We start from the raw sequence: 14254 nt of genomic DNA, 5'->3' as shown, positions 1-14254 counted from the left end.
TTTGTAGAGAAGTATTTTATCACTGACATCTTTCAGAATAGTTTTGGTGTTGTGACAATAGAGACGCAACTGACTCTCAGTTGGTCTTTGTAGTCTATGATAGCTTTTGGGGTAAACATCCTGAAGTTCCCATCCCCAAGTCTTGCCCTTTTTTCAATATTACTTCCAGGTTGTTTCTGTCTCTGTCATCTTCCCCCAAGTGAGGAATGGGGGCAGCATCTATTGTAATCACTGCAGAGACTGGTCCGGGAGAGTCTTCAGAGTCGAATGCCTAAGAAAAAAGTGACCTTTCTCTGGCCACTGAGCTCCTCTCCTGTAGCAGGATCTCCTTGTATTTTCATGCTAACAAAGATATGGATGCTTTGCTCTGGTTTAACAATGTCTGCTTCCAAGAAAGAGCTGGGAGAGGATGTGGATAGAAAGTAGAGAACAAGGAGAAAAAGAAAGTCTTGCCGTGACTGGATTTGAGGCTTTCACTCATGGTGACAGCAGATGGGAAATCATTTCAAGTCCTTTCATTATTAAAATGTACGTCAGTGTGAAACTCCTCAGAGGGTTCACTGTTTGAGGTGACGGGTTGGGTGGTGGGGGAACTATTTTGCCTTTTACCCACAGGAAGCTGTTCTTGCTCTGACAGTTCTTTTCACTCTCTAAAGATATGAAGGGGAGCAGACTATGCCACGCCAACATATGCCACTTTGACATAAGGGTTATTTTAACCTGAAACCCATTGAGAAGAGGTAGACAAAAGAAAAGCTCCCAACCTCATCCTATTTGTCTAAAAGTGGGACATACATTTGCAAATGTGTCTCCCTTCCCTTCTATACCATGAAGAAGAGAAGCTGATCACTAGAGACAACTCTTGACCTTTATCATCCCAAAGATTATACCAGAGGAACCTACGCACCATTCCTTGCTTCAACTGGCCCTTATCTGTCTTTTCACATAAATTCGCCTTCCCATAATTTGCCAGCCCAGAGTCCTTTGTTTCTGCTTTGTAATTTGTCCTTTTTTATTTTGTGACAATATTGTTATTTTATTAATGTGTGACATAAGCCCATTTTTAACCACTCCTCTGAGTCATTCACCACTGAGTGTTCCCATCTCTATGCACGATGCACATTGATAAACTTCTGTTTGTTGCTCTCTTGTTAATCTGCCTTTTGTGACTCTAATTTGTATGGCCTCAGATGGAGAAACAAAGATGGGCAGAGGAAAAAGATTTTTTTCTGCACTACAGACATGGCCAATGAATGAAGATATTTTGGGCTTTGCTGGGAAAGTACAGGAAAAGGAGGGAACTGTTCCCTACAAATATGCTACCCAAACATCTGAAGCCAACAAACTGGCCAACCTGCCTCCATGGCACACTCCAGAGGTATGAAATTGGAAGGTCCAGCACGGTTTTCCCTTTGACAGTCTTCATATTGCACTATTCCTGTGGGCCCCTTCGCATATCTGATTTCATCCTGATTCTGCCATGCTTTGTTAGAGACCCAAGCATATGCTCCCTCATGTCTATCCTTACTTTAAGTTCCAACAGAACCTTGTGTTTTTGAGAAAATCATTCTGATGTGTAGTCAGTTCCTTGCCACAGACCTCCCCAGGTAAATACTCCACACTGTTTGACCCAGGCTGGGATCTCCTAGTTTCAAGAGTACAAACTGGGCACCTCCCTCCTCTCCTCTCTTCAGGATTAAACCCACACTGGTGAGGAAGTCTACATATTCACTACGAAGAGTATTAAATGTGGTCTTCCATCAGTTATCAGTTGCCAGCTCTTCTTTCCCAAGGATCTCTAGACTTGTTCAGCAAGTCTTGCAATTTGTTTTGGGTCTCCTTTTCTTTCTCTTTTTACACCGCCCTCGTCATCTTCCAGTTCCTGGGTTCCTTTTCTATGCCTTATATTCTTATCATGTACTTATCTAACAGGATGGCCTGTTCTGGCTTTAGGGCCCTACTGATTCCAGAGAACTCCTGGTCTTTGATTACACACTTGCCTGAAGTACAGTTTTAAGTACTGAGTTTGTACAGCTAAATGTTTATAAAATACATGCTTTCTTCCAACAGGCTCTGCACAATGCTAGTTGTCTTACTAGTGTATGGAAATCTCTTCAAAGTTCTAGCTCTGTCCCTTGCTTCTATGTGAATTCCCTGTTATTTGGCACACTAGATTCTCTTTTCCTGACCAGCTTTCTCGTGAATTTTGAGAACCTTTTAAAGCCACTTTGGTAGGAAGAGCTGCTTGTGACTTAGAGCTCAGTCGTGGGCCAAGCCCCTGACACTTTTTCTATAAAGGTGTTAGTATCTTGACACTGGCAGCTCATGAGCATTGTTGTAGTCACTTGAAGGCCAAAGCTGTACAAATCGTTCTTTCATATCGATTATCTCATTGTGTCCCAAATTATCTTGTATAAAACCTCAGTTCTAAGAGATGTTCCAAAAGTGAAAACGGCCTTGAGATGAAAGAAAATCTAGGAGACCTTCAAAACAAATTCTTGTCTTCAAGATTTGCAACATGCATTAATTAATGAATTGAAAGCTCTGAGAAATCTTTTTTTTTTTTTTTAAGATTTTATTTTTTTATTTGTCAGAGAGAGAGAGAGAGCACAAGCAGGAGGACCAACAGGCAGAGGCTCCCTCAATCCCAGGGCCCTGGGATCATGACTTGAGCTCAAGACAGACAATTAACTGACAAAGCCCCCCTGGCATCCCAAAAGCTCTGAGAAATCCTAAAATAATAAGTTTTCTTGATTTTGTTTAGTTCAACGTCTCCCAAACCTAGTTGATCCTGGGTCATCTTTCTTTCATGTAATATATAATAATTTTCTATAGAAATTAGGTTACTTAGAACATACTTTGAAAAACATTATCTTATTGTTAAATTCATTTTACAGAAATGTCAACATGTAACTTCTAGGTGGTACAGGAGAGGCCAGCCCAGGGCTCTGTGCTTTTAGGATCTCTGCTTACTTTCCTGGGACTAGAGCATAAGGGTTGGGGTTTTAAAAAGACTAATGAAAAGGAGAAATAAAATTAAGGGACACATATATTGTCTGGCTTTGCTGTGATAACCTAAACCAAAATAATCCCATTGATTGTGGCAAAATTTATTTCTCATCCATGCTATCTGTCAGCAGCTTCAGGTTGCCTCTCATGTCTTTATTCTAATTTCTTCTGATTCTGGGATTCAGACAAGCCATTATCATGGCAAAGGTAAAAAAATAGGAAGAAGGTAGTGGAAATTGTCTAAGATCTTCCTGATTACTTACTTACATCACTTTAGGCCACCTATGCCACATAGGCCACATATGCCAAAGCATATCACATGACCACATCCATTTCTGGATTGATTTTGTATTTCTTCACTTTGTAATGAGCTGCAGTAACAAGTTACCCCCAAATCTCACTCATGTTTCACATGAGGTACCATGAATTAACTGCTGTGCCTGCTCTCTGTGTATCTTCTCATTTCATGATACTTGCTAAAGGACAAGCCATTCTCATGGCATTCTCATGGTGGACATACCATTCTCAGGGCAGAAAGAAAAGAACAAGATAATTGGGGGAAAACCTTAAATGTCTCTTTACCAAAATACATGATATGGACTAGTCCAACAGCAGTAGGAAGAGTATGGCTTTGCCTTCCACACTGGGGAGGTATTGCCAATTACGTGACAACGGGTAAAGATGCATAATCCATTTACAGGCAATAGAGACAGTGAGCAATTGGGGACTGAAATTAATTGGGAATGATTTCAGTTAAAAGTAGCAGAAAAAAGGCACCTGGGTGGCTTAGTTGGTTAAACATCTGTCTTCAGCTCAGGTCACCATCCCAGAGTCCTGGGATTGAGACCCACATCAGGCTCCCTGCTCAGCAGGGTAGTCTGCTTCTCCTTCTCCCTCTGCCTCTGCTTGTGCTCTCTCACTCACTCTTTCTCACAAATAAATAAATAAAATCTTCCCCAAAAAAAGATTGAGTAATTTACAGAATATCCAACTAACAGAGCTTTGAACTGATTAAGGTTTATTTTTCTCATGCAAATGTAAGTCTAAAAACAAATAGATTTTAGTGTTAGATTTAGTTTCTCAACAATGCTATCAGGACTCATATTCTTTTTTTCTTCCTTTCTATTAGACTATCCTTAATATGTTAGTCATTCAAATTTATGCACATTGCCTCTTAATCACTAACAGGCTGCCTGGTTCCAAGCATTGGGGGGAGGAAAAAATGATAAGTGGTTCTAATCCCATAATTTTCTTTTGTCGAGAATCCAAACACTTTTCTAGAAGACACTCCATCCCCCATACCAAGGATGTTTATTTTCACATCATTGTACAGCACTTGGTTTCTCTGAGTTGCAAGGGAGTCTAGAAAGTAAATATTTAATGTTTATAAACTGGTCATGGAAAGGCAAAGGAGAATGGGACTTAAATATCAGTTGAGTTAGTTAACCAATACTACCTGTAGCAGAATATTATTAGATAGGAAGGATGTTTGGATCTGAATTTGGTCATTGTTTACTACTAGGAACAAAAAGCAAATTTACACCCTTTGTTAGGGTAGTTGATCAGCTTTTCATTTTTTATGCACATAATTTCTTAAAAATGCTGTTAAATCTTGCAAACAATCTAACCTTACAGAATAGAGGTATTGTAGGTATTTGGTTTTTAAGGAGGTTATTGTTGTTTTCCTAGTACCCTACATGTGTAAGTTACACATGGGCCCTTGGAGAGAAAAATGAAACACAGTAATGAAATCACATGGAAGGATAGACTTAAAGTGAATGAAAACATTTGTTATTTTCATTTGACTAGCTTTTATTTGTAAATGATTCATAATTATTTTAAGAGGGCTCTTTTATGTTACTAAAACAGAAATAATTGTGTTGCCTAATATGTTTTATAGAAGTCAGGACTCATTTTCAATGGCAGAGACAACACATTCTTGTTTTGAGATGAATGTGCTATCAGTGTCTCTCTACTGTTAAAATACTTAACTACTAAAAACAATCTGACTCACTTGTGACAGCAGAGCATTTTGGAAAACCTAATGGAGAGAAGATATTTCTGTAACAACAACTTGGTCTCTGTTTTCTATACATCCAGAATAACTATGGGTTATGGAAGACACAGAGGGAAAAGACATTCCCTCCCCCTGCTCCTGTTACCACCTCCTTGCTCTAGAAGTCCCTCTGGCAACTGCCCAGTGATTGGTATTAAGACCAGAAGGATCTTTACCATATTAGGAGGAAAAAGCCATGGGGCATCTGGAAGGAAGTCAGAAGAGTGGATTTATTTGCTTGGGCTACTATAAAAAGAGCTACAGACTGGGTGGCTTAAATAACAAGAATTTATTTTCTTACAGTTCTAGAGACTAGAATTCTGAAATCCAGATGGTGGCAGGGTTGGTTTCTTGCTAGACCTCTCTCCTTTGCTTAGAGGCACCTGCCTTCTTGCTGTGTCTTCACATGCTTGCCCCTCTCTATGTAACTGTGCCCTAATCTTTTCTTCTTACAGGGATGTCGGTCATGTTGGATTAGGACCTACCCTAACGGCTTCATTTTACCTTAATTAACTCTTCAAAAGCTCTATCTTGGTGGGAGGTGGGTGGTGGGAATAAAAATAAAAGTTCTATCTCTAAATACAGTCACCTTCTGGGGACTTGGGATTAAGGTTTCAACATAGGACACAATTCAGCCCATAATAGAGAGTTCTATGTGAGTCTATTTTTAGGAGGTGTTCATTTCTCTATACACTGATATCTTATGTCCAAAATTATATTTACTTCTGTGGTTACTGTTCAGTGAGTTTCTTTTTTCTGCTGTTGCTTTTGGATCTGTTCCTACCTTTCTTTTGCTGATAGACATGCATCCCAGGTGGCCAGAGTGATGTCTGCTAGACCAACATTTCACACACACACGCGCACACACACACACACACACACACACACACACAGACCATTCATACACATACACAAAGGGCACATCACGCACACCCCAGATGCTCACTTGTACATGTGTGTTCTGATTATTAGCATCAGGCACCCTAGCAAGCAGGCCAGAGAATCTCTGGTCACCATGGCTGTCAACTCCATTTAATAGACAATGAGCTCGAGTTACTCAGTCAGGCCAACATTAGTTATCTGACCAAGAGAAGAAGATCCATATGATTTCACAAGACACTTGTCATTTGGGGTTCTATTTATTTGTTTTTCTGATTTTGTACTTACAAGTAGTCAAGTCATATTTATTTTTTTAATATCACAATATTTTTGGAACTTGGATAGAAAACATCTACGTTGTTATTTTACTTCATCAACAAAAAAGGTTAGTATGAAACCAAACTCAGAGAACTTTGTGATTTTTCAATATGATATAATTCATATCTATTTGCTAAGAAACAGGAAACCCATCTCCTTGAAGTAACCACTTGAGCAAGTATCAGCTCTCAGCTCTTGATATTCTCTTCCATGCTTTATCACCATCACTCTTGTTTGCATATCTTTATTCCTTCACTGGAATGGAAACCTTGTTTCCAGAAAGCTTTCAGGAGAAGTTCAATTTCTGCCTTGTTCAACAAAGGTGCCCTTGAGAATCTCCAGGCTTGGTTTATTTCTGCAGAGAGATAGAAACGTCTAAAAAGTAGCCATCTCAAATCTAAAGGGACAAGGAGTGTGTTTCATTCTGCTGATGTGGACATTCACCTCCCCGAGACATGGGATTACCCAGAGATCTCAGGCAAAAAACCTGCTCTCCACCAGAAACCAACAACCCAACAATTCCACCATTCCAGTTCAAACCCGGGTTTCTGTAGTGTTTACTTCTGTATGACATAGCAGGTGTCTGTGGCCTTGAACCTGTTTGCTTCTTACCTGACCACAAACCCCAATGGGAGCAGCACACACAGGGACTTTATTGGGGATGCTGGCATGAGGGCAATCAAAATGCAGCTAAAATTTTAGCTTGTTCTTCTACTGATCTCTCCTTTGTCTACTTTGATAGTTATGGCTGCTGGAACCCAAACAGGTCATTCCATTCAATGGGAGCTCTACCAGGGGCTGAAGAAAGGTGATGGATTTATGTGAACTCCTATAGTCAAATATGCAGGGCTCCAGAGAACAGACATATCAAGCTGTGAAAAGTTGTAAGGACCTACGGGTCTTACCAACCACTGAAGCAAAGTCACCAGTTACAGATCTATCTATCTATCTTCCTTCCTTCCTTCCTTCCTTCCTACCTTCCTTCCTTCTTTCCTTCTTTATTTATTTCTGGTGTACCTCCTGTGTTTGTAGAGACAGGCAAGAGTTAGACATAATTTCATGCCAGGCCTAAGTTGTTTAGAGTATTATTTAATGGAATGGGTTGTGAGGCTGGGGAGAGATCTAGAATGGATTGGCACGAGGCTTGCACCTTTGAGATAGGGGTTGTCTGCTTGTCGTGGAAGAAGGGAGGTGAGGTATGAACTGACCCAACAAAAAAAACTAGATAATCACCTGAGGGGGGCACTCACTTATTTTTTAAAAAGCAAAAAGACATTTAAATATTTTAAGATTTGAAACGTTCCAACTTCTAAGAGTTTTATGTAATGAAAGGACAGACTTATAATTGGACACTGAAATTGGTTCTAGATATTTGGCAAATAAGGCAAAAGAAAGAAAAAAAAACACCCAAACACATTATGTAAGTGGTTTTTGTTTTTGATTTTAGAGAGCATACCTATATACCTGCTGATTACATTCTTAGAACAAAATATTTTAAACATATTGAATAGGTCTATTTTAAAGGATCCTCACTTAAAGATCTAAACCTAGTTTTGCCAAGAAAAATATAGAAACATTTGTTTGGAGGTTTGCACCTACTCTTTTCAAAGGAAGAAAACATAATATTGAATGAAACCATAATAGAGAGAATCCTGGGGAAGGGGGTGTGTTAGCAGAGAACAAACGTTTCCATGTTCTTATAATTTAGTTGAAATGCAGGGAAAGAAACTAGAAAATTCTAATAATAACATGACTTCTGAATCTCACAATGGATTCTGAATTTTAGTCATTTCACATTTAAGTATTCTCACAATAACAGTGAAAAACTTTTATTGCATGATTCATTGCCGTGAAAGTGACCAGTTTGCTATTAGTTAGAAGGAAAAGAGAGTTACGTTTGGCCTTCGGTATTTGCTGGTGACTTGGGTCTTGCTCAGAGAGCAGTAAGTTCTCAGCAAGGCAGGAGCTTCTGGGGCTCTTGTAGATAAGTCAGACAATTTTTTTTTTTTTTTTCTAAGAAGACCTTTGGAATGTTGAGCTGTCATTCTAGTAATTGGTTCACCTGCCAAACTGTAGTCTATAACCTATAGCAAGAGTGCATGGGACTAGTCTAACATTTTAAAAATAAATTACATCCATTTATATCCCTTCTTTAAAATACATCAATAAAAACTTTGTATTTTAGATTTTATTTTATTTTATTTTTTAAAGATTTTATTTATTTATTTGTCAGAGACAGAGAGAAGCGAGAGTGAGCACAAGCAGACAGAGTGGTAGGCAGAGGCAGAGGGAGAAGCAGGCTCCCAGCTGAGCAAGGAGCCCGATGCAGGACTCGATCCCAGGACGCTGGATCATGACCTGAGCTGGAGGCAGCCGCTTAACCAGCTGAGCCACCCAGGCGTCCCTGTATTTTAGATTTTAAAAATGCCCTTCCAATATTCACTAGTTGCCAATTTTAAGTACACCTATAGAAAGCCAAAGTTGATTGTCCAAATGTTTGTAAATGCTTGCCAAATAAAATAGCTTTTATTTCAGTGTAACTGATACTCATCTACTTTTGGAAAAAGCTTAAAAAGATTAAGCTACCTATTATCACTAACAGACTAATGCACTAATTAAATAAATAACTAAATGAGTAAATAAAAATCTTCACTACTGAGGTCCCTAGTAAAATCCCTACTTGATAAAGCAAGAAACTGTTATTTTTGTCATTATGTCTTTTATTTTTAAGCTGAAAGAGAATGATCACTTTAGATATGATTTATTTTTATTTTTTAAATATTTTATTTATTTATTTGACAGAGATCACAAGCAGGCAGAGATGCAGGCAGAGAGAGGGGGGTGGGGGGATGAAGCAGGCTCCCCGCTGAGCAGAGAGCCCGATGTGGGGCTTGATCCCAGGACACTGGGATCATGACCTGAGCAGAAGGCTGACGCTTTAACCCACTGAGCCACCCAGGCATCCTAGAGATTATTTAAAACTGGGTTCATACAACTCTCTCAAAGTTGACAGTACAAATAAAGGGGAAACCAATTTCTTCTCCACAAAAGGGTAGCTGATGGCTTGGAGTATGGTTTTTCTGCAGAAGTAGGAAAGAAACTACAAAGTCATCCAGTGAAGAAAAAGATAAACTAGACATGCTCTTGTGTTCTGACCCTCACACTGACTTACCTATCTGCACCTCTCCCCTCCTCCTCTTCTTTCATTGTTCAAGGACAATTTCCTTTCTAGTCCACTAAATCCTGCCCCTTCCACTCACCAAGATCCTGCCCCATAGGCCATGATTTCTTTACTTACAGTGCCTGCTCTCTCCTGACTCTTTCTTCACAGTCTAAACATAATAGGTTTTTCATGCCATGAAAAAAAAAAAAATCCCTCCCTCTATTGGGTGCTTGTCTATTTGCCTCCTCCAACTTTTTTTTTTTTTTTTAAGATTTTATTTACTTATTTGAGAGAGCAAGCATGAGCGGGGGCGGGGAGGGGCAAAGGGAGACAGACTCCCTGCCGAGCAGGGAGCCCGGTGCAGGGCTAGATCCCAGGACCCTGGGATCATGACCTGAGGTGTAGGCATATAGTTAACTAACTGAGAAACCCAGGCACCCTGTCTCCTTCTATATTTTATAGCTAAATTCCAAGAAAGCATGGTCTCCTCGACTTTCGTTCCCCTCCTTGCCACTGTAGTAATCCTCTGCAGCTAAGCTTTTGCATTTCCTCCATGAGCTTTTCTGGGAAACATCACCAGGGACTTCCCAACAGCAAACCCAAACTGGACTTATTTTTATTTTATTTAAATTCAATTAGCCAACATATCATTAGTTTCAGATGTAGTCAATAATTCATCAGTTGCATATAATACCCATATAATACAACATGTACCCTCCTTAATGTCCATCACCCAATTACTCCATTCCCTCCCACCCACCTCCCCTCCAGCAACCTCAGTTTGTTTCCTACAGTTAAGAGTCTTTCATTGTTTTTTCCTCCCTCTCTGATGACTTCCTTTTCAGTTCTCCCTTCCTTCCCCTGTGAACTTTTGTGCTGTTTCTTATATTTCACATATGAGTGAAACCATATGATAAGTATCTTTCTCTCATTCACTTATTTTCCTCAGCATAATACCCTTCGGTTCCATCCACATTGATATAAATGGTAAGTATTCATCCTTTCTGATGGTTGAGTATGTATGGAACACATCTTCTTTATCCATTCATCTATTGAAGGACATCTTGACTTTTAGTGGAAATTACTGCTGTGAACATTGGGTGTAGCTGTCCCTTTGGATCACTACATCTGTATCTTTGGAGTAAATACCCAGTAGTGCAATTGCTGGGTTGTAAGATAGCTCTATTTTTAACTTGTTGAGGAAATTCCATACTATTTTCCAGAGTGGCTGTATCAGCATGCATGCCCACCAACAGTGTAAAAATGTTCCCCTTTCTTCACATCCTCACCAACATTTGTTGTTTCATCTCTTGTTAATTTTAACCATTCTGACTGGTGTCAGGTGGTATCTCATTGTTGTTTTGATTTGTATTTCCCTGCTGCCAAGTGATGTGGAACATTTTTCCTGTGTCTATTGGCCATTTATATGTCTTCTTTGGAGAAGTGTCTGTTCATGTCTTCTGCCCATTTCTTGGCTGGATTATTTGTTTTTTGGGTGTTGAGTTTGATAAGTTATTTATAGATTTTGGATATTAGCCTTATCTGATATGTCATTTGCAAATATCCTTTCCCATTCCATTAGTTGCCTTTTAGTTTCGTTGACTGTTTCCTTTCCTATGCAGAAGATTTTTGTCTTGATGAAGTCCCTATAGTCCATTTTTGCTTTTGTTTCCCTTGCCTTTGGAGACATATCTAGCAAGAAGTTGCTGCAGCCGAGATCAAAGAGGTTGTTGCCTATGTTGTCCTGTAGGGTTTTCATGGATTCCTGTCTCGCATTTAGGTCATTTATCCATTTTAAGATTATCTTTGTGTATGGGAACCTGACTTTTTAAACGTCTTCTTACTCTTTCTCTTCATAACATTTTTTAGACTCCCAGCTTTTTCTTATACCTCATTTCCCCCTTGGATTCTAAGAAACTGGTTTTTCCCACCCCCTTTACCACTGACTTCTCCCTCTTTGCCTACTCTCATGGCTTCTTTTCCTTAGAAAATAAGCCACATTCCCCATAGCACTCTCCCTAGTCCCCTTAGCATCTTGTCTACTATCTCTCGGGTGGGCTTTCCTGTTGCCTTTATGTTGGCCACTTCCTAACCATGTGAGGTCTAGCAAGGCATGCCCATCTTCCTACCTGATACTTCCAGCTGGATGCTCCCCAGACACATCCAACCCCATGTGACCAGATGGAACTCATTACCTTGCCTCTCAAGTTGCACCTTTGCCCAGACTTCCTGCTTTGCTCTGTGGTGTCACCATTTGACCCAGTCTCCTCAGTAAGAAACCCGATGGGATCCCTCACCTCACAACACCTGAAAAAACAAGTGATCACAGGAATGCAGCTGAAATGTACCCAGGGCTTTGAAGCAAAACTTTGTGTGTGTGGTGGGGGGGAATAAAGGGTTGAGTGAGTGAGATGCTGAGAAGACATGTTATTGTCTGGATTGTCCAACTGCCAACAGAGAAGGCAGTTGTGAGGGACGTAAACTGAACAATCCTGTAGAAAATGACAACTGATTTCATTTTCTGAGGTCTCATACCTTGGCCAGAGACTTGGTTGGCTTACATCAGAATTAAGGGTATGTAATTTGGAAACAGGACCATGTCTTGGAGCTCTCTGCTTCATGAGCATGACCAGGTTATGTGCACTCAAGCTCATGGAAATGAAAGACTTGGCACTCTGGACCCAAGTTCCTTTTTTTGCATATTGTCTAAATTACTTGCATTTGCCAAGACTTTGGATTGTGTTGGATTGGAAATTAAGATTTTTTAAAACCTACAGGCATGATAGAAATAATTGTCTCTTGGTTATTCATGGTATTTGTAAATACCAGTTTCTCAATCCAGGCTGTAGGCAATGGGGAAAAGGAATGAGATGTTAAAATGTGAAAAATTTTGCTGTGAAATACCCTATTTTCAAAATCACAGCTTTATGATTGAATTTGCCTTGCTAATAGAGTTAATAACATGCTAGTATTTTTCAAATGCATAATTGAGAACAAATAGCTGTTATAAATCACAGAGTTTAACCACAAGAATGAGAACAAGTTCAGGAGAATTGGGGCTTAGTCAGTTTTATCCTTGCTGGGTCTCCCATGCTGGAAGGACTCCTGGAACATAACAGGTGCTGTGTGAAAAGTCAGTTGTTGAGTGAAGTCTCCAATTGTGTATTTGTGAATACAAATATTCATATTTGTATGGTTTGGTTTTTAAATATCTGTCCACATGTTCCTTATATTGCTTCTCATATCACTTATGGAAAGCAGGGAAGAATCTCAAGAAGAAGAAGATATAAAGTTATTCCTAAATTTAAGGCAGAGATGTAGTATAGCTTTTTCCATGCTCTGGTTTTATTGTGGTCATTCAGACAACTGTGTAAGTAAAATATCCAAGTACTATATAAATTGAATAGTTTAAATTTACATAAAATAATAAGTCTGAATTTCCACTTAAAGTATAAGCCATTTGGCATATATAATTTATTAAATCAAAACACAGTTTTGCTTCTAATCTTGCTGATGGTTCCTCAAGTTTAGGAATATAAGATTGATACATATAAGATTGCTTTTTGCCTAATAGCATGGTTATCACTAGGACTGTTCATTAAGATTGACAAGAAGATAAATAATGAATGGAATACCTATTCATTGAGGAGCATCTAGAATAACTTTGTATTTTCCTCCAGGGACTAAGACAGGCGGAAAAAAAAAAAAAAAAAAAAGGAAAAGTCTTAAAATGATACAGACTAAGGATCGTAATTAAATGGAAAACTATTGAGAACTATTCAGATCCACGCCTATTTGGCAGTGATTGAAGACTGTCAGATTAATTTGATTTACAGTTGTCTTTGGAGGAATGTGTTTGGACCAGCCAGGTTTGAACTTGCTTATATCAGCATTTCCTAACTGCTGTCACTATTCTTAAAAACTCTTTTATTAATAGCTTGCCAATATCTGCACCAGGAGATAATTAGAGGATCATCAGGTTCCTGTTGGGGACAGGCATCTGATTTCACTTTAAATATTGTTGCCTGATTTCAAGGCCAAGCTTCCGGGCCTTTGTAGTCTTTTAAAACAGCAATTTCATTTTTGCACAAGAAAGGGGCAAGGATAAAAATGGAGGTGATAAGAAGCTGTTAGTCTAAGTCAAATTTTTCTAGAAACTATATGTTCCTTAAAATTTCTCGTTTTTTATTTTTATTTTGAAGAATGATGTCACATATGTGGAAACCCTTTCCATTCTAAACAGTGAGTGGGAAGAAGGTCCTATTTATGAAAGGTTTCAGTAAGATAAGAAAGAAATTATGAGGCAAAATTATTAGCTTCATGAAATAGATTAGATAACTTATTTTTTCAAGTTTATTTCAACTACAATAAGGCCAAGCAGGTGACTAACATTCATTAGAATCTCATTTAAGTGGTAAATCCTGGGCTAAATAAACACGGGGATACAAAGAGTAATTAGAAATGGTCTCTGCCCAGGGGTGCCTGGGTGGTTCAGTCAGTTGAGCATCTGCAGTCAGCTAGAGACATTGTCCTAGAGTCCTGGGATTGACTTCTGCACTGGGCTCCCTGCTCAGCAGGGAGTCTGCTTCTCCCTCTGCCCCTCACCCTGTTCATGCTCTCTCCCTCTCTCCTTCTCTCTCACTCTCTCAAGTAAATAAAATAAATCTTTAAGAGAAAAAAAAGGAATGGTCTGTGTCCTCAAGAGTCTTAGGGGAAGATAGGTAAATATGATAGATGAATAGGTAAGATACAGTTCATATTTACAACGGAATATTACTCAACCCTCAGAAAGGATGAATACCCACCATTTGCATCAACATGGATGGAAC

This window comes from Mustela erminea, chromosome 16 (assembly GCF_009829155.1).
Source record: "Mustela erminea isolate mMusErm1 chromosome 16, mMusErm1.Pri, whole genome shotgun sequence".
NCBI classification, from domain to species: domain Eukaryota; kingdom Metazoa; phylum Chordata; class Mammalia; order Carnivora; family Mustelidae; genus Mustela; species Mustela erminea.
Note: the sequence above shows the minus strand (reverse complement) of the source record.